Source organism: Equus quagga, unplaced genomic scaffold (genome assembly GCF_021613505.1).
Source record: "Equus quagga isolate Etosha38 unplaced genomic scaffold, UCLA_HA_Equagga_1.0 251_RagTag, whole genome shotgun sequence".
NCBI classification, from domain to species: domain Eukaryota; kingdom Metazoa; phylum Chordata; class Mammalia; order Perissodactyla; family Equidae; genus Equus; species Equus quagga.
In genome coordinates, this window is record NW_025799859.1 from 4535313 (window position 1) to 4548606 (window position 13294).

General features: G+C 34.9%; 1 protein-coding gene across 1 annotated transcript in view; it reads right to left on the bottom strand.

Moving 5' to 3' along the window:
- The window catches only part of LOC124233810 (low-density lipoprotein receptor-related protein 1B-like), a 792861-nt gene that overhangs the window by 593537 nt on the left and 186030 nt on the right, over window positions 1-13294 (bottom strand). The window lies entirely within an intron of this gene.

Genomic DNA, 13294 nt, shown 5'->3' on the forward strand with positions numbered 1-13294 from the left:
GAAAATACATTAATTTTGTCCTAAAGTGAGGCTGGTTGTTTCAGAGTGGGAAAGAGGAAAAACACAAGACAAAATGTGAATGCAAAAAAGTCATGGAAGTTTTGTGAAAAGGAATCTTGAAAAGAAATTTTATGTGTGGTCAAGCTGGCTAAGATTAGAATGGATTAATTAAAAAATGGGTTTTAATATCAAAAATACACTGGTGCAAAATCAGAAATCAGTTTTCTCTTTGTTAAAAGGACAAAGCTTCCTTGGACTTTTGATATGCTTTCAACAACAGATTGTGAATGATTTTTCATTATTTTTTAAGTAATCTGCCTGGACAGGAAAGATTTTGTGTCTTAACATAATAATTTTCCACACTTTATGTTATCTTTATCATCAGGTCTTTGATTACTTAAGAAAACTTAGTCTTCTGTTAAGAAAGCTAAGGGTTTTTTTAAACAACTACTTAACTATCTGTATTTGCTTACAAAGACTCTAATTGTCACTGTGGTTAAATAGATAACTGGATCATGCATGACAGTGATCTATAATCATATTTTTCCAAGTGTTTTAAAGCTTTTTGATATTTTTGAACAAATTTCCCAAAATCAAATTCTAAATGAAGGCTTTTTTGACCTCAAAGTAATTTTGATATTTTCCAGAAGATCCCTGGAAAATCGCAAAAGATTTGTCCTCTTCCTTTATAAAGAGGGAGCTGTTAAACTAATTAGGCTTATTTTGGTATGTTAAATTACATGGGAAACATTGTCAAATGAAAAGTAATACTAAGCTTTGTTTATGTTGTATTTGTATGGGGATATAGAAACTGTGTAAAATTCCTGGATATCTGATATGTCCTGGTGTAATGTTATCAGTCATAGTTCCAGTTATCTTTAAATGTTGTGTGTCACAGAAATAATCAAATTTACTTATAAACTCCATTATAATGAACTCTCATCAGATCTTTAACAATGGACATTTTAAGTCTTTGTCATTTATAGAGAGTTATTGCTTCACTCAGATTATTTGCAAAAGTATTCCTGCAAGAGAGCTTCATCTTCAAGGAGACTCATGGAAAGGACTTTGACAAGTACAGGTTTTTGATATTCTGAAGATCATAACACTGAACTGGGTAATAATTTCCAGAATTAATGGAAAAAATGGATTCAAGCAGAAGAAGTATTAATTACATGGGACTGAAAAAACTTTGGAGGAGGATTACAATTTTTTATTACTTTTTGAAACATTGCTGGTTCCCTAGTGTTTTACTTTTCCAGACTTAAGGAAACCTCTTCTTTTAAGCTATGACTTATAGCAATTTGGTAAAGTATACTTTGTAAACAAAGACCAAACATTTCCTTTTTCTCCCTACCTCTTCCCTCCAGAATTCAGAAACTCTTCAGTACTCTTTTCATAGCAACATAGATAGTTATTTGCATAAGTTCATTAGGAAACTGTTCCCCCTGTACGAAGTCGTATTACCAAGGCCTTGACTGGAATGTCATATTTGAGAGAGATGTGCATAGACTCAGACACGACCAGACAGTTTTAAGGAACTAAGGTTGACTTTATGAAGCCAATAAGCCCCCTTGGAAAAACCAATCTGGTTTTCTGCTTACTTGGCAGCCTTACCAGGTAAGGAAGGCCATTTCTCGCAGGCCCAGGAAACTCAGGATATTTTGGGGACCTCAAGAAAAGAGGAATTCACCCAAACTATAGGTATTGTAGGTAAAATCTGATGGTGAGTCCTTGGCTTGTTTTCCTGACCTCAGAAGATTTTAAGAGTTCAAGCTGAGATTCCTTACGAAAAGTTTAAGCAAAGCGATCTTAACAAGAGCTTATATGGCCAATCATTATTCTTACTTCACTTTTGTAAGTAATAAAGCCACGTTTAATGCAAATAAATTAGTTTCCTTGTGATTATTTTTTGTAAAAAAAATATTAGGCTGTTTGTAGAGAGAAAAATTATGGTTGCACCTTTATAGACACTATATTCTAGTCCTCTTAATTTTCTTCGAAGTTTTGTTATATACCTGTAAACTGGCTGGATCCTGGATTCTTCTAGTTTCCTTAAATATCTGGCTACAATGCTCCAAGCTAATATTATCTATTTTCTTCCACCCTTCTGATTTGGAATCACTAAGAACAAAGACTGCCCTTAAATCTCCTTGGAAGGGACTACACCAGGTCCTCCTTACTACCCAGATGGCAGCCAAACTTCAGATGCTTGAACCTTGGCTACATATCTCACAATTGAAGAAGGCTTCCCCTGCCATCTGGTCCTCTGCAAATGCTGGAGACCTGAAAATCAAATGATAGGGAAGAGAAGTGGCCAACTTTGAGGTAGACTGCTTCCTCCCAACATGCTGGATCAAGATTTCATTCTTCAATTGAACATGAAACCGTTTCTTCTTCTCTTTCTTTCCTTTACTATGGCATTGGCCTGGAAAGATAACACTATTATCTGTATCTCCCAGGTCATTGCTAAGGGGGAGAACCTTTCAGATAGCTGGATTTTTCATCAAAAACTCTGATCTGTCCATTAACAGTGCCACCTTAGATCAACTCAAATTTGTGAACCTGAAGTCTCAACCTGTGAATGCCACAGAGATTTAGCACAAAACATCATGACCTGTGAATATTACACACAGGATCAGTAAAAGCTACAGGAACTATAGAGCAGTAGCTGGGAGTGGCCCTAATACCTTAAATTTTCATCACACCTTTCAGTTAAGCTGAGAGTCTGACCAAAAGAGGGGAATTGTTAAAAAAGAAACAAGCCTCAAAAGCTCACTTGTGCTAAGCCCTATGTTAGTAAACCAAGACTTAATACCTAACCTAGTTACAGTTTCATCCTCTCCCAGGAGATGTGACCCTTAACAAGCCAATCTGGAATTACCTGGTCAGCACTAGTGAGGTAATCTGCCTGACAGACCTCTGCCTTCCGGCATAGGAGATGACTTTGTCTGAAGCAATCCACTCTTTGCTAGAAACTGCCTTTTTCTGCCCCCTTCTACCAGATAAGCCTTCCATTTTGCACAGCTCCTCGGAGCTTTCTTCTATCTGCTAGATGAGTTGCTGCTCAATTCCCGAATCATTGAGTATTCAAAACCAATTAGACCTTCAAATTTACTCAGTTGAATTTTGTTTTTCTAACACTGGCCTTTCACAGAAAAAGTCTGCTGACTCCTTCCTTAAACCACTCCCATGGTCTCTGTGTCACACTCTGATTGTAAAGCCACGTACAGAAACTAGAAAACCAAAGCCATCCCAAATTCTTCCATCTCTCCTCAACCTCCCTGACTTCACAAACTTCCATCACTATTTTTTATTGTTTTCCTCTAAGTATATCTCAACTATACCATTCTTCCTGTTCTTATCATCATTTCTTAGATTTGGGCACCAGCTACTTCCTGATCTACTGAAGTAACATCCTTACTGATCTCTTACCCTGCAGTAGTGTCTGTCTCCAACTCATCCTTTACACAGATGGAGTCAAGTTACTAGCATGGAAATCTGCTCTTTTCACTTCCTTGACAAAATGATTTTAACGTTTTTCTTCTTCCCTTAGGGCAGTGGTTCTTAAAGCAGCACCAGGACCCCCCCAGGGAACTTGTTAAAAATGCAAAATCTCAAGCCACGTCTCAGGCCTATCAAATCAGAAGCTCTTGGGTTGAGCCCAGAAGTCCTTGTTTTAATGAGCCCTACAGGTAATTTTGATGCACATTCAAGATTGAGATCACTGGAAACACCTATCCTAGAGAATAAAAATTGAAATTCCTTTCTAAGTGTACCATTTAAGAAATCTTGACCTGAAATGGCCTAGGAAACAAAGATTCTCCTTCCCATAGAACCTAAGGGACATTACCGGAACTTGAAAGTTGGATTTTTTTCAGAAGCAAAGGGTCCCTCATTCAGGAAGATCTGGTGTTAAAATTCCCTCCCTATCTCACCAAAAATGTTTAGAATCCTCTCATAACATTTAGAACCTCATCATAAATGTTTAGAGCCCTGTCATAAATGTTAAAACCTTACCATAAATACTTGAAGCCCATCAATCATAACTTGTCCTGCCAGGGTTTCCACATGCTGGCTTGTCCTCCCTAACTCTTAAATTTCACCCCAAATCCTGAATTGAGGAGACACATGTGAAGGGACATGCCCCTGTTCTCCCTGCAGATTGATCTCACAGAATAAAGCTGATCTCTTTTCCCAAAGGCTGATGCCATAATTAATTGGCTGTTTATGTGTCTTGGGCGAGAGAACTTCAGTTTTGTGTGGGGAGCAGTCTGATCCCTGCTCAATCTTGTTTTCCATTTATTCGCTCCTTAATTCTAGCTGCTTCAACCTACAAATGAGGAAATAAACTTCAGAAGTTAATTAATTTGCCTCAGGTAACAAGGCTGGGAGTGACAGAGGAAGAAACTGAACTAGGCTAAGCCCAAGGTCTTTTTAGAATGACACCCTACTACCTTTTAAAATATATTCACTATACTCTTACATTCAAAATCCATCCGTAATAACAATTATTTTACTGATCCTAGTTGTTAATTTAGTCTATTCCTTTTTAGACTATAAACTCCAAGAAGGTAAGAATTAGTTTGTCCCATGTGAAGGTGTCAATAAAACTTGACTCTCTACTGCCATCTGGTGACACGATATAACAATTCCAAGAAGAATCTCAATAAACATGAACTCAATGTCTTCTGCCAGGAGAGTGTAGTGGTCAAGCCAAAAAAGAGCTCTGGGGTCACTCTCCCTGAGATTAGATAAGTGTGCAGTCATCCTTTGGCTATTAGAGCTTGAGCAAATTACTTAGCATTTCTCTGCCTTGGGTTCCTTGTCTGTAAAACTGTGTTGCTAATATCTTTGTCATGGAATTGCAATGAAGATTAGCAAGTGTTAGGTCCTATTATTATTCTAATTATTAATATTATTATAAAGGACTTAGACTCTACAGTTGACACAAATAAATAAATGACACTCCATTACTCAAATATTTTATAATCCACTTGAGTAAATAAAACAGAGTTAGGAAAATATTAAATAACCATGCAAGCTCTAAGTGCTAAGAGAGTTCTTATGGTGTTAGCCATGAATGCGGAGGAGGTGAAGTCTGAAGTATAAAGGTTTATAATTGGCATGCGGCTTTGAAGTAAGAAAGCCTCTCAGAAGGAGAATTTTTCCTACAAATCTTGTGCAGACTGAGAGTAATAACTGTAAAGTACTAATAAAAACATGATATACGTGCATACCTTCCTTATTATTACAAAGTCATGATGATGAAACCATTTTTATTTAATGCTTAATCATGCAAGCCCAGATCTCATTATCCAAACAAAAACAAACATTTACTTCACAAAGAATTCATTATAAAAGTTTTGTTGTTGTTGTTGTTGTTTTCTAATATACTCAACATTTATTCAATTAATAGCTATGTTTTACTGATAAAAATAAATTTAGACTAGATGGCTTCATAAATGTAAATTATTCATTTTTGCCTTAAATAGAAACCTACAATTTCAGTGTTCTTGCTCATTATAAAAGTAACATATATATTTATTTATATAACTTCACTTTATGCTAAGAAAACAACATTTTCCTATGTATTTATTCAGTAGGCGTCCATAAATATCAACTACATGCTATAAATTGCTAATATATATCAGATATGGAAAAATAGAGAATTTAGGTTAAAGTGCTCAGTTATCAGTCTAATCAATGGAATAGGGTGAATACATATAAATCTTCCAAAAGTATATGGGGATAAAAATGTGATTTTCCTAACCAGTGTGAAACTATAGTACATTACATCTGAAGTTCTAGTTCCAAACTTCCCAGTATTTCATATTCAAATTTTTCTCCTCAGTCCCTACAGTAGCTTTCACCATGACACTAATACTTTGTTTCCTTCCTAATTTACTCTAGACTTTCTTTAACTTCTTTTGGCATGTGAGAGGTCATATGCCTTAATCTACCTTCCTCATCTCCAATCCCCCTCCTCCTCAAACTCACCTTCATTTAATATCATAACTATATGCCTAATACATAAATCCCATGTTTCACTTCTATAATTAGAAATATTTCATGCCCATCCCATCCACCCTTTGCCAACAGCACAATGTTCAAACGTGCTGCCCAGAACTTAGGACATCTGTGGAGACCAAAGTGGGGAGATGGGGAAGCTGGGCATTGAGTTGGCAACTCTAGCCTCCTTTCTGCTTCAACTGGAGGACCTGCTAATATTATTATTCCTGGACTGAACCCAACTCATCATGTTGTATTTCTGTCTTTAAATTCAGGGTTAGATTTACTTTACTAACATTAGATCTTGAAGTTGGGCATCAATATCCACGTTTTGGTTGTAATTATTTTCTTACAATTTTGTATCCCTATTCTACTATGAACTCTGGTAGAACTAGGACTAGATTGTATACGTGTGTGTGTGTGTATATCTGTGAATATGTATCTCCCAAAGGCTGCATATATACTTCATAGATACTCAATAATTTTTCTGTTCTAAAAATAACATAAGAGCATAAAAACAGACACATAGATCAATGGAACAAAATAGGGAGCCCAGAATAAAACTCAAACATATATGGCCCATTAATTTATGACAAAGGAGCCAAGAATATACAGTGGAGAAAGAACAACTTCTTTGATAAATGGCTTTGGTAAAATTGGACAGCCACATGCAAAAGAATGAAACTGAAAAAAAAAGTTTTGTGACTTTGAAATGTGACAGCTGGTAACTAGACTTATTGTGGTGATCATTTCATAGTGTATACAAATATTGAATCATTATATTGTACCTGAAACTAATATGTTATATGTCATTTATACCTCAATAAAGAAAAGAAAGAAAACCTGTTGTTACGTGGGAGATAGTACTTTTTAAAATATATCTATTTGTACAAGTAAAGTAACTATACCAGAAGGATAAACTCTAGTCTCCCCTATTCCAAAGTCACTTCTGGGAATGAATTAAACAACAAAGATTCCTGAATTCTTACAAAGTCAGGTGCCATTTAGTGTACCATCAAAGCACAGAATGAATCCCAGAGGCTCTAGACCAAGGCAGCATACACCCCATCAATGCTACAGGCACCTACTAAGTAGCATCCGTGTGTACACTTAAACATTCCTAGGAAACTTCTCTGACAACAGCCCACTAGGCTATATATGTGACCGAAGAGCTATTCTCCTGACTTCAATAGCAAAAATAAAGGAAGGACAAACGAACCTACTTCTTTTTTGTATTCAGTTGATAAAACAAGTCTCAAAGAACATAGCCTGGACCACTTTACCCCTAATATATTGCCTTAGCATACACTCCACTTTTTTACAGGTATCGATCCTAAAATCATAAAATCTCAGACTTTCAAGAGATTTTACAATTAGACTTCTGGGTCTCACATTTTAAGTCCATACGAATCACCTGGAGATATTGTTAAAATAAATTTTCTGAGCTCCACTCTGAGAAACTGATTTAATGGTAGGAATCTATATTGTAAATAACACCCCAGGTGTAACTGGGATTCAAGTGGTCCATGGAGCACATTGTGGGCTTGAACAATGATTCTCATACCTGTAAAATCCTTTGACAACACAGTTCACAAATGTTGTCTTTTGCAAAGAAGGCAGAAAAAAATCATCATTAGTAAGTTTAAGTTTGCGTATACATCTCTAAATTCCATCTATTTTGCACCTCCAAGTGACTTCCCCATCCTATCTGATATCCACATCACTCCACTTTGAGAAAATAAAATTAAAAAACAGAACAAACGAAAACAGAATCACCCTAGTAGATCAGGCAAATAAACGCAGCCAACATTAACAGCTTCAATAGACACAACATCTTTAACATCTAGAAGTATTAAATGATTTAGAACAGGTAGGGAAGATGCTGAATTGGTTTGTAACATACTCTAAAGCACAGGAAATTGCCCTATTAGGCACAGTGCAAAGATCCCACACTACTTTTAATAGCCCATGACCTGTTTTAATTTCTTGGAACTCAGAAGAAAATTTGAACTTTTAAGTAGAAGAAAATGTATTAATATATATCATTAATTGTCTTTATACCAACACAAACATAACATATAATTTTTAATACTATTTTTTAGTGGAGAAGAGGGGCTGTGAAGGCAGAAGTGCTTAGGGCTTATGTAAGTCATAAAGCAGCTCTGGTCTGAAGTTGTCTGTTATAATTGTCCTGAATTTTAAACTAATATAGGCTAGTCTGCCAATTGTTATCTTCTTCTTTCTCCACCTTATAAGTGTGAAGCTAGTTATGACATTGCATTTCTCACTAAATTATTTGTTAAACTTATTAGGAAAACAGATATGGGTTCCTAGCAAAGTACCACATCCCAGAGACATCTTCAGGAAATGCTTATTGACTGACTGACATCAATAAAAGCTGCTAAAGAATTTATAGCCATATGGATTCTGCTTGGGAAGTGCTCACTTAGCTTGTGACAAGCAAGTGAGAGTCATTATTTTTCTCCTATGTTTGATGAACTGTTTATGTTCTTAATCTTTTTAGATTTTTCTTAGTATGGATTTTGCTCGATGACTTCCATTAAAGACAAATTTGAATTAAAAAAAAAAAAGAATGAAACTGGAGCATTACCTTACACCAAACACAAAAATTAACTCAAAATAGACTAAAGACTTGAACCTGAAACCATAAAACTCCTAGAAGAAAACTTAAGTGGTAAACTCTTTGACATCAGTCTTGGCAATGATCTTTTGGATTTGACACCAAAAACAAAGGCAACAAAAGTCAAAATACACAAGTGGGACTATATCAAATCAAAAACCTTCTGCACACCAAAGGAATCCATTAACAAAATGAAGGGGCATCCTACAGAATGGGAGAAAATATTTGGAAATAATATATCTGATAAGGGGTTAATATCCAAAACATATAAAGAACTCATACAACTCAATAGCAGAAAAAAACAAATATCCAATTAAAAAGTGGGCAGAGGATCTGAATAGACATTTTTCCAAAGAAGACATAGAGATGGTCAAGAGGTACATGAAAACATGTTCAGCGTCACTGATCATCAGGGAAATACAAATCAAAACCACAATGGGTTGTCACCTCACACCTGTTATAATGGTTATTATTGAAAAGATAAGAAATGACAAGTGTTGCAGAGGATGTGGACAAAAGGGAATCCTTGTACACTATTGGTGGCATGTTAATTGGTGCAGTCAATATGCAGGTTCCTCAAAAAATTAAAAATAGAACTACTATATGATCCAGCAGTTCCACTTCTGGGTATTTACTGAATAAAATGAAAACACGATCTTGAAAATATATATACACCTCTGTGTTTATTATAGCATTATTTACAATAGCCAAGATATGGAAACAACCTAAGTGCCCTTCAATGGATGAATGGATAAAGAAAATGTAGTGTAAAAAAGAAATCTTGCCGTTTGCCATAACATGGATAGATTTTGAGGGCATTATGTTAAGTGAAGTAAGTCAGACAGAGAAAGACAAATACCATATGATCTCACTTATATGTGAAATCTAAAACAAAAAACACTGAACTCTTAGATACAGAGAATAGATTGGTGGTTGCCAGAGGTGGGGAGTGGGGGATGTGTGAAATAGGTGAAGAGGGTCAAAACATAGAAACTTCTAGTTATGAAACAAATAATTGATGGGGATATAATGTACAGCATGGTGATTATAGTTAACACTGTATTACATATTTGAAAATTGCTAAGAGAGCATATTTTTGAAAAATAAATAAATAAAAATAATATAGGAAAGGCAATGACCTAATTTTCATTGAAGTTTAGTGATGCTATTGCTTCTTGGAAGGGCTTCTGTTCATGCATCTGCTTCTGGCAACTACAAAAGATCGTACGACTTGCTAAAAACAACAAAAACCCCAAAACTATTGAATATGAAAAAAATACTTATGTATAGACATACATTAGAATTGTTAACAGAATAGAAATGAACTACAATCAAACTAAATGTCCAATTATAGATGAATAGTTGAGAATATTTTTGATAGTCATAAGGGATATGAAAATATGCAGTTATTAGAAATGAGATTTATAAGGAATCGACAACTAGGAAGAATGCTAATGCTAAGCGTAAAAAGGAAGATACAAAACTAAAAATGAGGTATGATATTAAATTTGAGAGATACAAAACTTTTTAACTTAGAAAGGAATGAAGAAAGGACTATGGAGTTGGCTATGCTAATTGGAACCCTGGGGCTGACTTTGATGAGATTTATTACTCTGAGCCAGGTGACTTCACTTCCCTGAGCTTCGGTTTTCTCATAGAAAGTGGAAATATCTATCTTGTTAGATGGTTCTGATGATCAGGAAAAAACATGAAAACTAAATGACACATAGCTGTTCATCAATAAATAGTGATAGTTTAGTTTATTATTGTGTTATTCAACATTTCTGCAGAAAGAACTAGAAGAAAAAAACTTCAAAATGTTTGTTGGTCTGGGAACTGGGAAAATGGGTGTACATTTTTTGTTTCCTGTTTTTCGGCATTCCATAACTTATCTGTAATGAGAAAATATTATTTTATAGTATTCAATAAACTTTTAAACATTTATTTTACTAGCATAACCACAACTTTTATGCCATACACCGTGCCTATGAGGAGTGGTGTTAGATGGTAACCAGGATGTGGAGAGAATAGATTTAATAGTCTAGTCATTTGGCTACACCTGAATTTTCTTGATAGATCAACCATATCACTCTTCTTTAGAGTTCAGATTCACATTTTTATTGGCATTTTTCTTAAAGGCATTATGAATTATTTAAATGTGAGAAAATGTGTTCAAAACTGTCTCAAGAAAAGTAATGTAGGGGCCAGCCCAGTGGCATAGAAGTTAAGTTCGCACATTACACTTCTGCAGCCTGGGGTTCAATGGTTTGGATCCCAGGTGTGGACCTATGCATTGCTTGTCAAGCAGTGCCATGGCAGGCGTCCCACATATAAAGTAGAGGAAGATGGGCATGGATGTTAGCTCTGGGCCAGTCTTCCTCAGCAAAAAAAAAGAGGAGGATTGGTGGCAGATGTTAGCTCAGGGCTAATATTCCTCACAAAAAAAAAAAGTAATGTAACCTAAATTTCAACAAAAGGAAGATAGGGAAATTACATAATTGCAATAACTGCGACTTTTTAAAATTTGATTTACTTACATATATAAACACATAGCACTGTTCTAAGAACTTTCATGTATTAACTCTTGTTTAATATGTTTGTATTAAACTCCTGTTTACTAGATCTTATGATGTAGTTACTATTATTATCTTTAGTTTCTAGATGAGGAAACTGAGGCACAGAGAGGTTATATAACTTGCCCAATGCCATACAAATACTAAGTTGTAAGGTTGGGATTTGAACCCAGGCAGTCAGGCTCCTAAGGCCATGCCATTAACTCTAAGCTCAGCTCCCTTGTACTATAAAAAAATTAAAAATTTAGATTAAAAATACCCATTATTACTCCTTTATATTGCATATATTTAAGCTTTGATTTGTTTCTTCTTAGTCTCCTGATAACAACACGAGGAACCAAAGGATCTGAAATAGATTTTCTTCTTAAAAGTTCTGCTTAAGTGTCCAATAGCCAACTGGAAATTTATGTGCATGATGAATGCTTACTTGTAAGAAAACTAGCGTTAAAACTTTTATTAATATCCTAGTTCGAGGATTAGATAACTTCAAAGAATATTTCTAGCCTTTATTTCTTTAATTTATGAAAGATATATTTCAATTTTATATCACTGAATGTCATGTATTTTTAAAATTTATTTTTTTCATGAACCTCACATTATTATTCACTAGAAAACCAGGAACTATTATTATTGTTAATGCTGAACCTTTGTTACTATTTTCATTGTAATTCTACCCTTGATAATAAAATAGTCAATACATTTCTGCATCTTATTTTTTTCCCCCTAGCAGTGGAAATCTTACTTTACTGAAGGAGATAAAGAGGATGGATAAAGATTGTTATATGCTCAGTGATCCTTATAATGGGGAAAAGTAGAATGTTCTTTGATCATTCTAAAAATTGGAAACTGACTGAATTGCATTTAGGAAATAGCAAGTTCTCATTATAAGTGGCATTCTCTAAAAGTATATAATGACTAGAATATCTGCCCTGAATCCTGGGAAAATATGTTAAATTAGATCCATATAGTAAAAACTTCCTTATTTTATGCGAAGTAGAGTAGTTACATATAAATCATCTTTTGAGTTAAGTAAGGGCGTCAGGAACATCTCCCCCCAGCCAATGAATTACATCGAACGTCTAACTTCCTTTTTCTACATACGAAATGTCAAGAGAGCTTGAAAGTATCATTTTCCTTCCCATTCTATGAATTCGCTAGGGGTCATGTCAATCCAGGCAAATCAGAGAGTCAGTTAGTAAATGAAATACATTGATCCCTATGTTGAGGGAGAGGAACGATGTAATACACAGACCCAGGACATTTTTCAGGTCCAATTCATTTAAATTACTCTAAACATAAAAATTACAGTTCCTACAAAACACCAAATAGTCTGAGGGATAAAAATATATGTATATGTAATTTTACATTTATAAAAATTAAAAACAATCCTATAAGTGTTTGTCAGCCAGATAGAGTTTTTGCTAATGACTAGATATTCCTCTATGCTGAAGGAAGTTTTTAGAGAAGAGTGTCTTTTTTATTATACAAGAGGCACATTTCTGGTCAGAATGAAGATTTCTTGCCTTATTTCACTTATTTAAATCCAGTGTATTTACTGAATGCTTACTAAGCATAAAAATGACTAAGCTAGATTTTCTCCCTTCAATGTCCTTATGCTTTGCAGGTTTGTAGTATGAAAGGAGTAAGGAGTTAAGGGTGATAGAAAAAGATTAAAGTGATTGCTCACATAGCCCAGGGTGTGCAGAAACTCCCATGTGACAAAGAAGGATCAATTATATAAGAAAATTGAAACTGAGAAATTGCAAGTATCTCAGAAGGGAACTAGATTCAATCAGACTATGTCAGGCAGAGGGCACAGAAAATTTTACAGATGAGGAAATTTTGGTAAAGAGAAATGGTATTGAGAGAGAATGAAAGCCAAGTATTGAAGAAAGACAGAGAATAGCCATGAAATTTATAGACCACAGAGGTGACTATTTTTAGCTAAGTCTGGGAGAAGCTAATATAACATGAATTTAAAATAAGGCTTGAAGTGTCCATAAGACCAGAAATGCCAATGAAGTGGAAGATCTGCTTACTCTACACTGAAAGACGGAGAAAATGTATC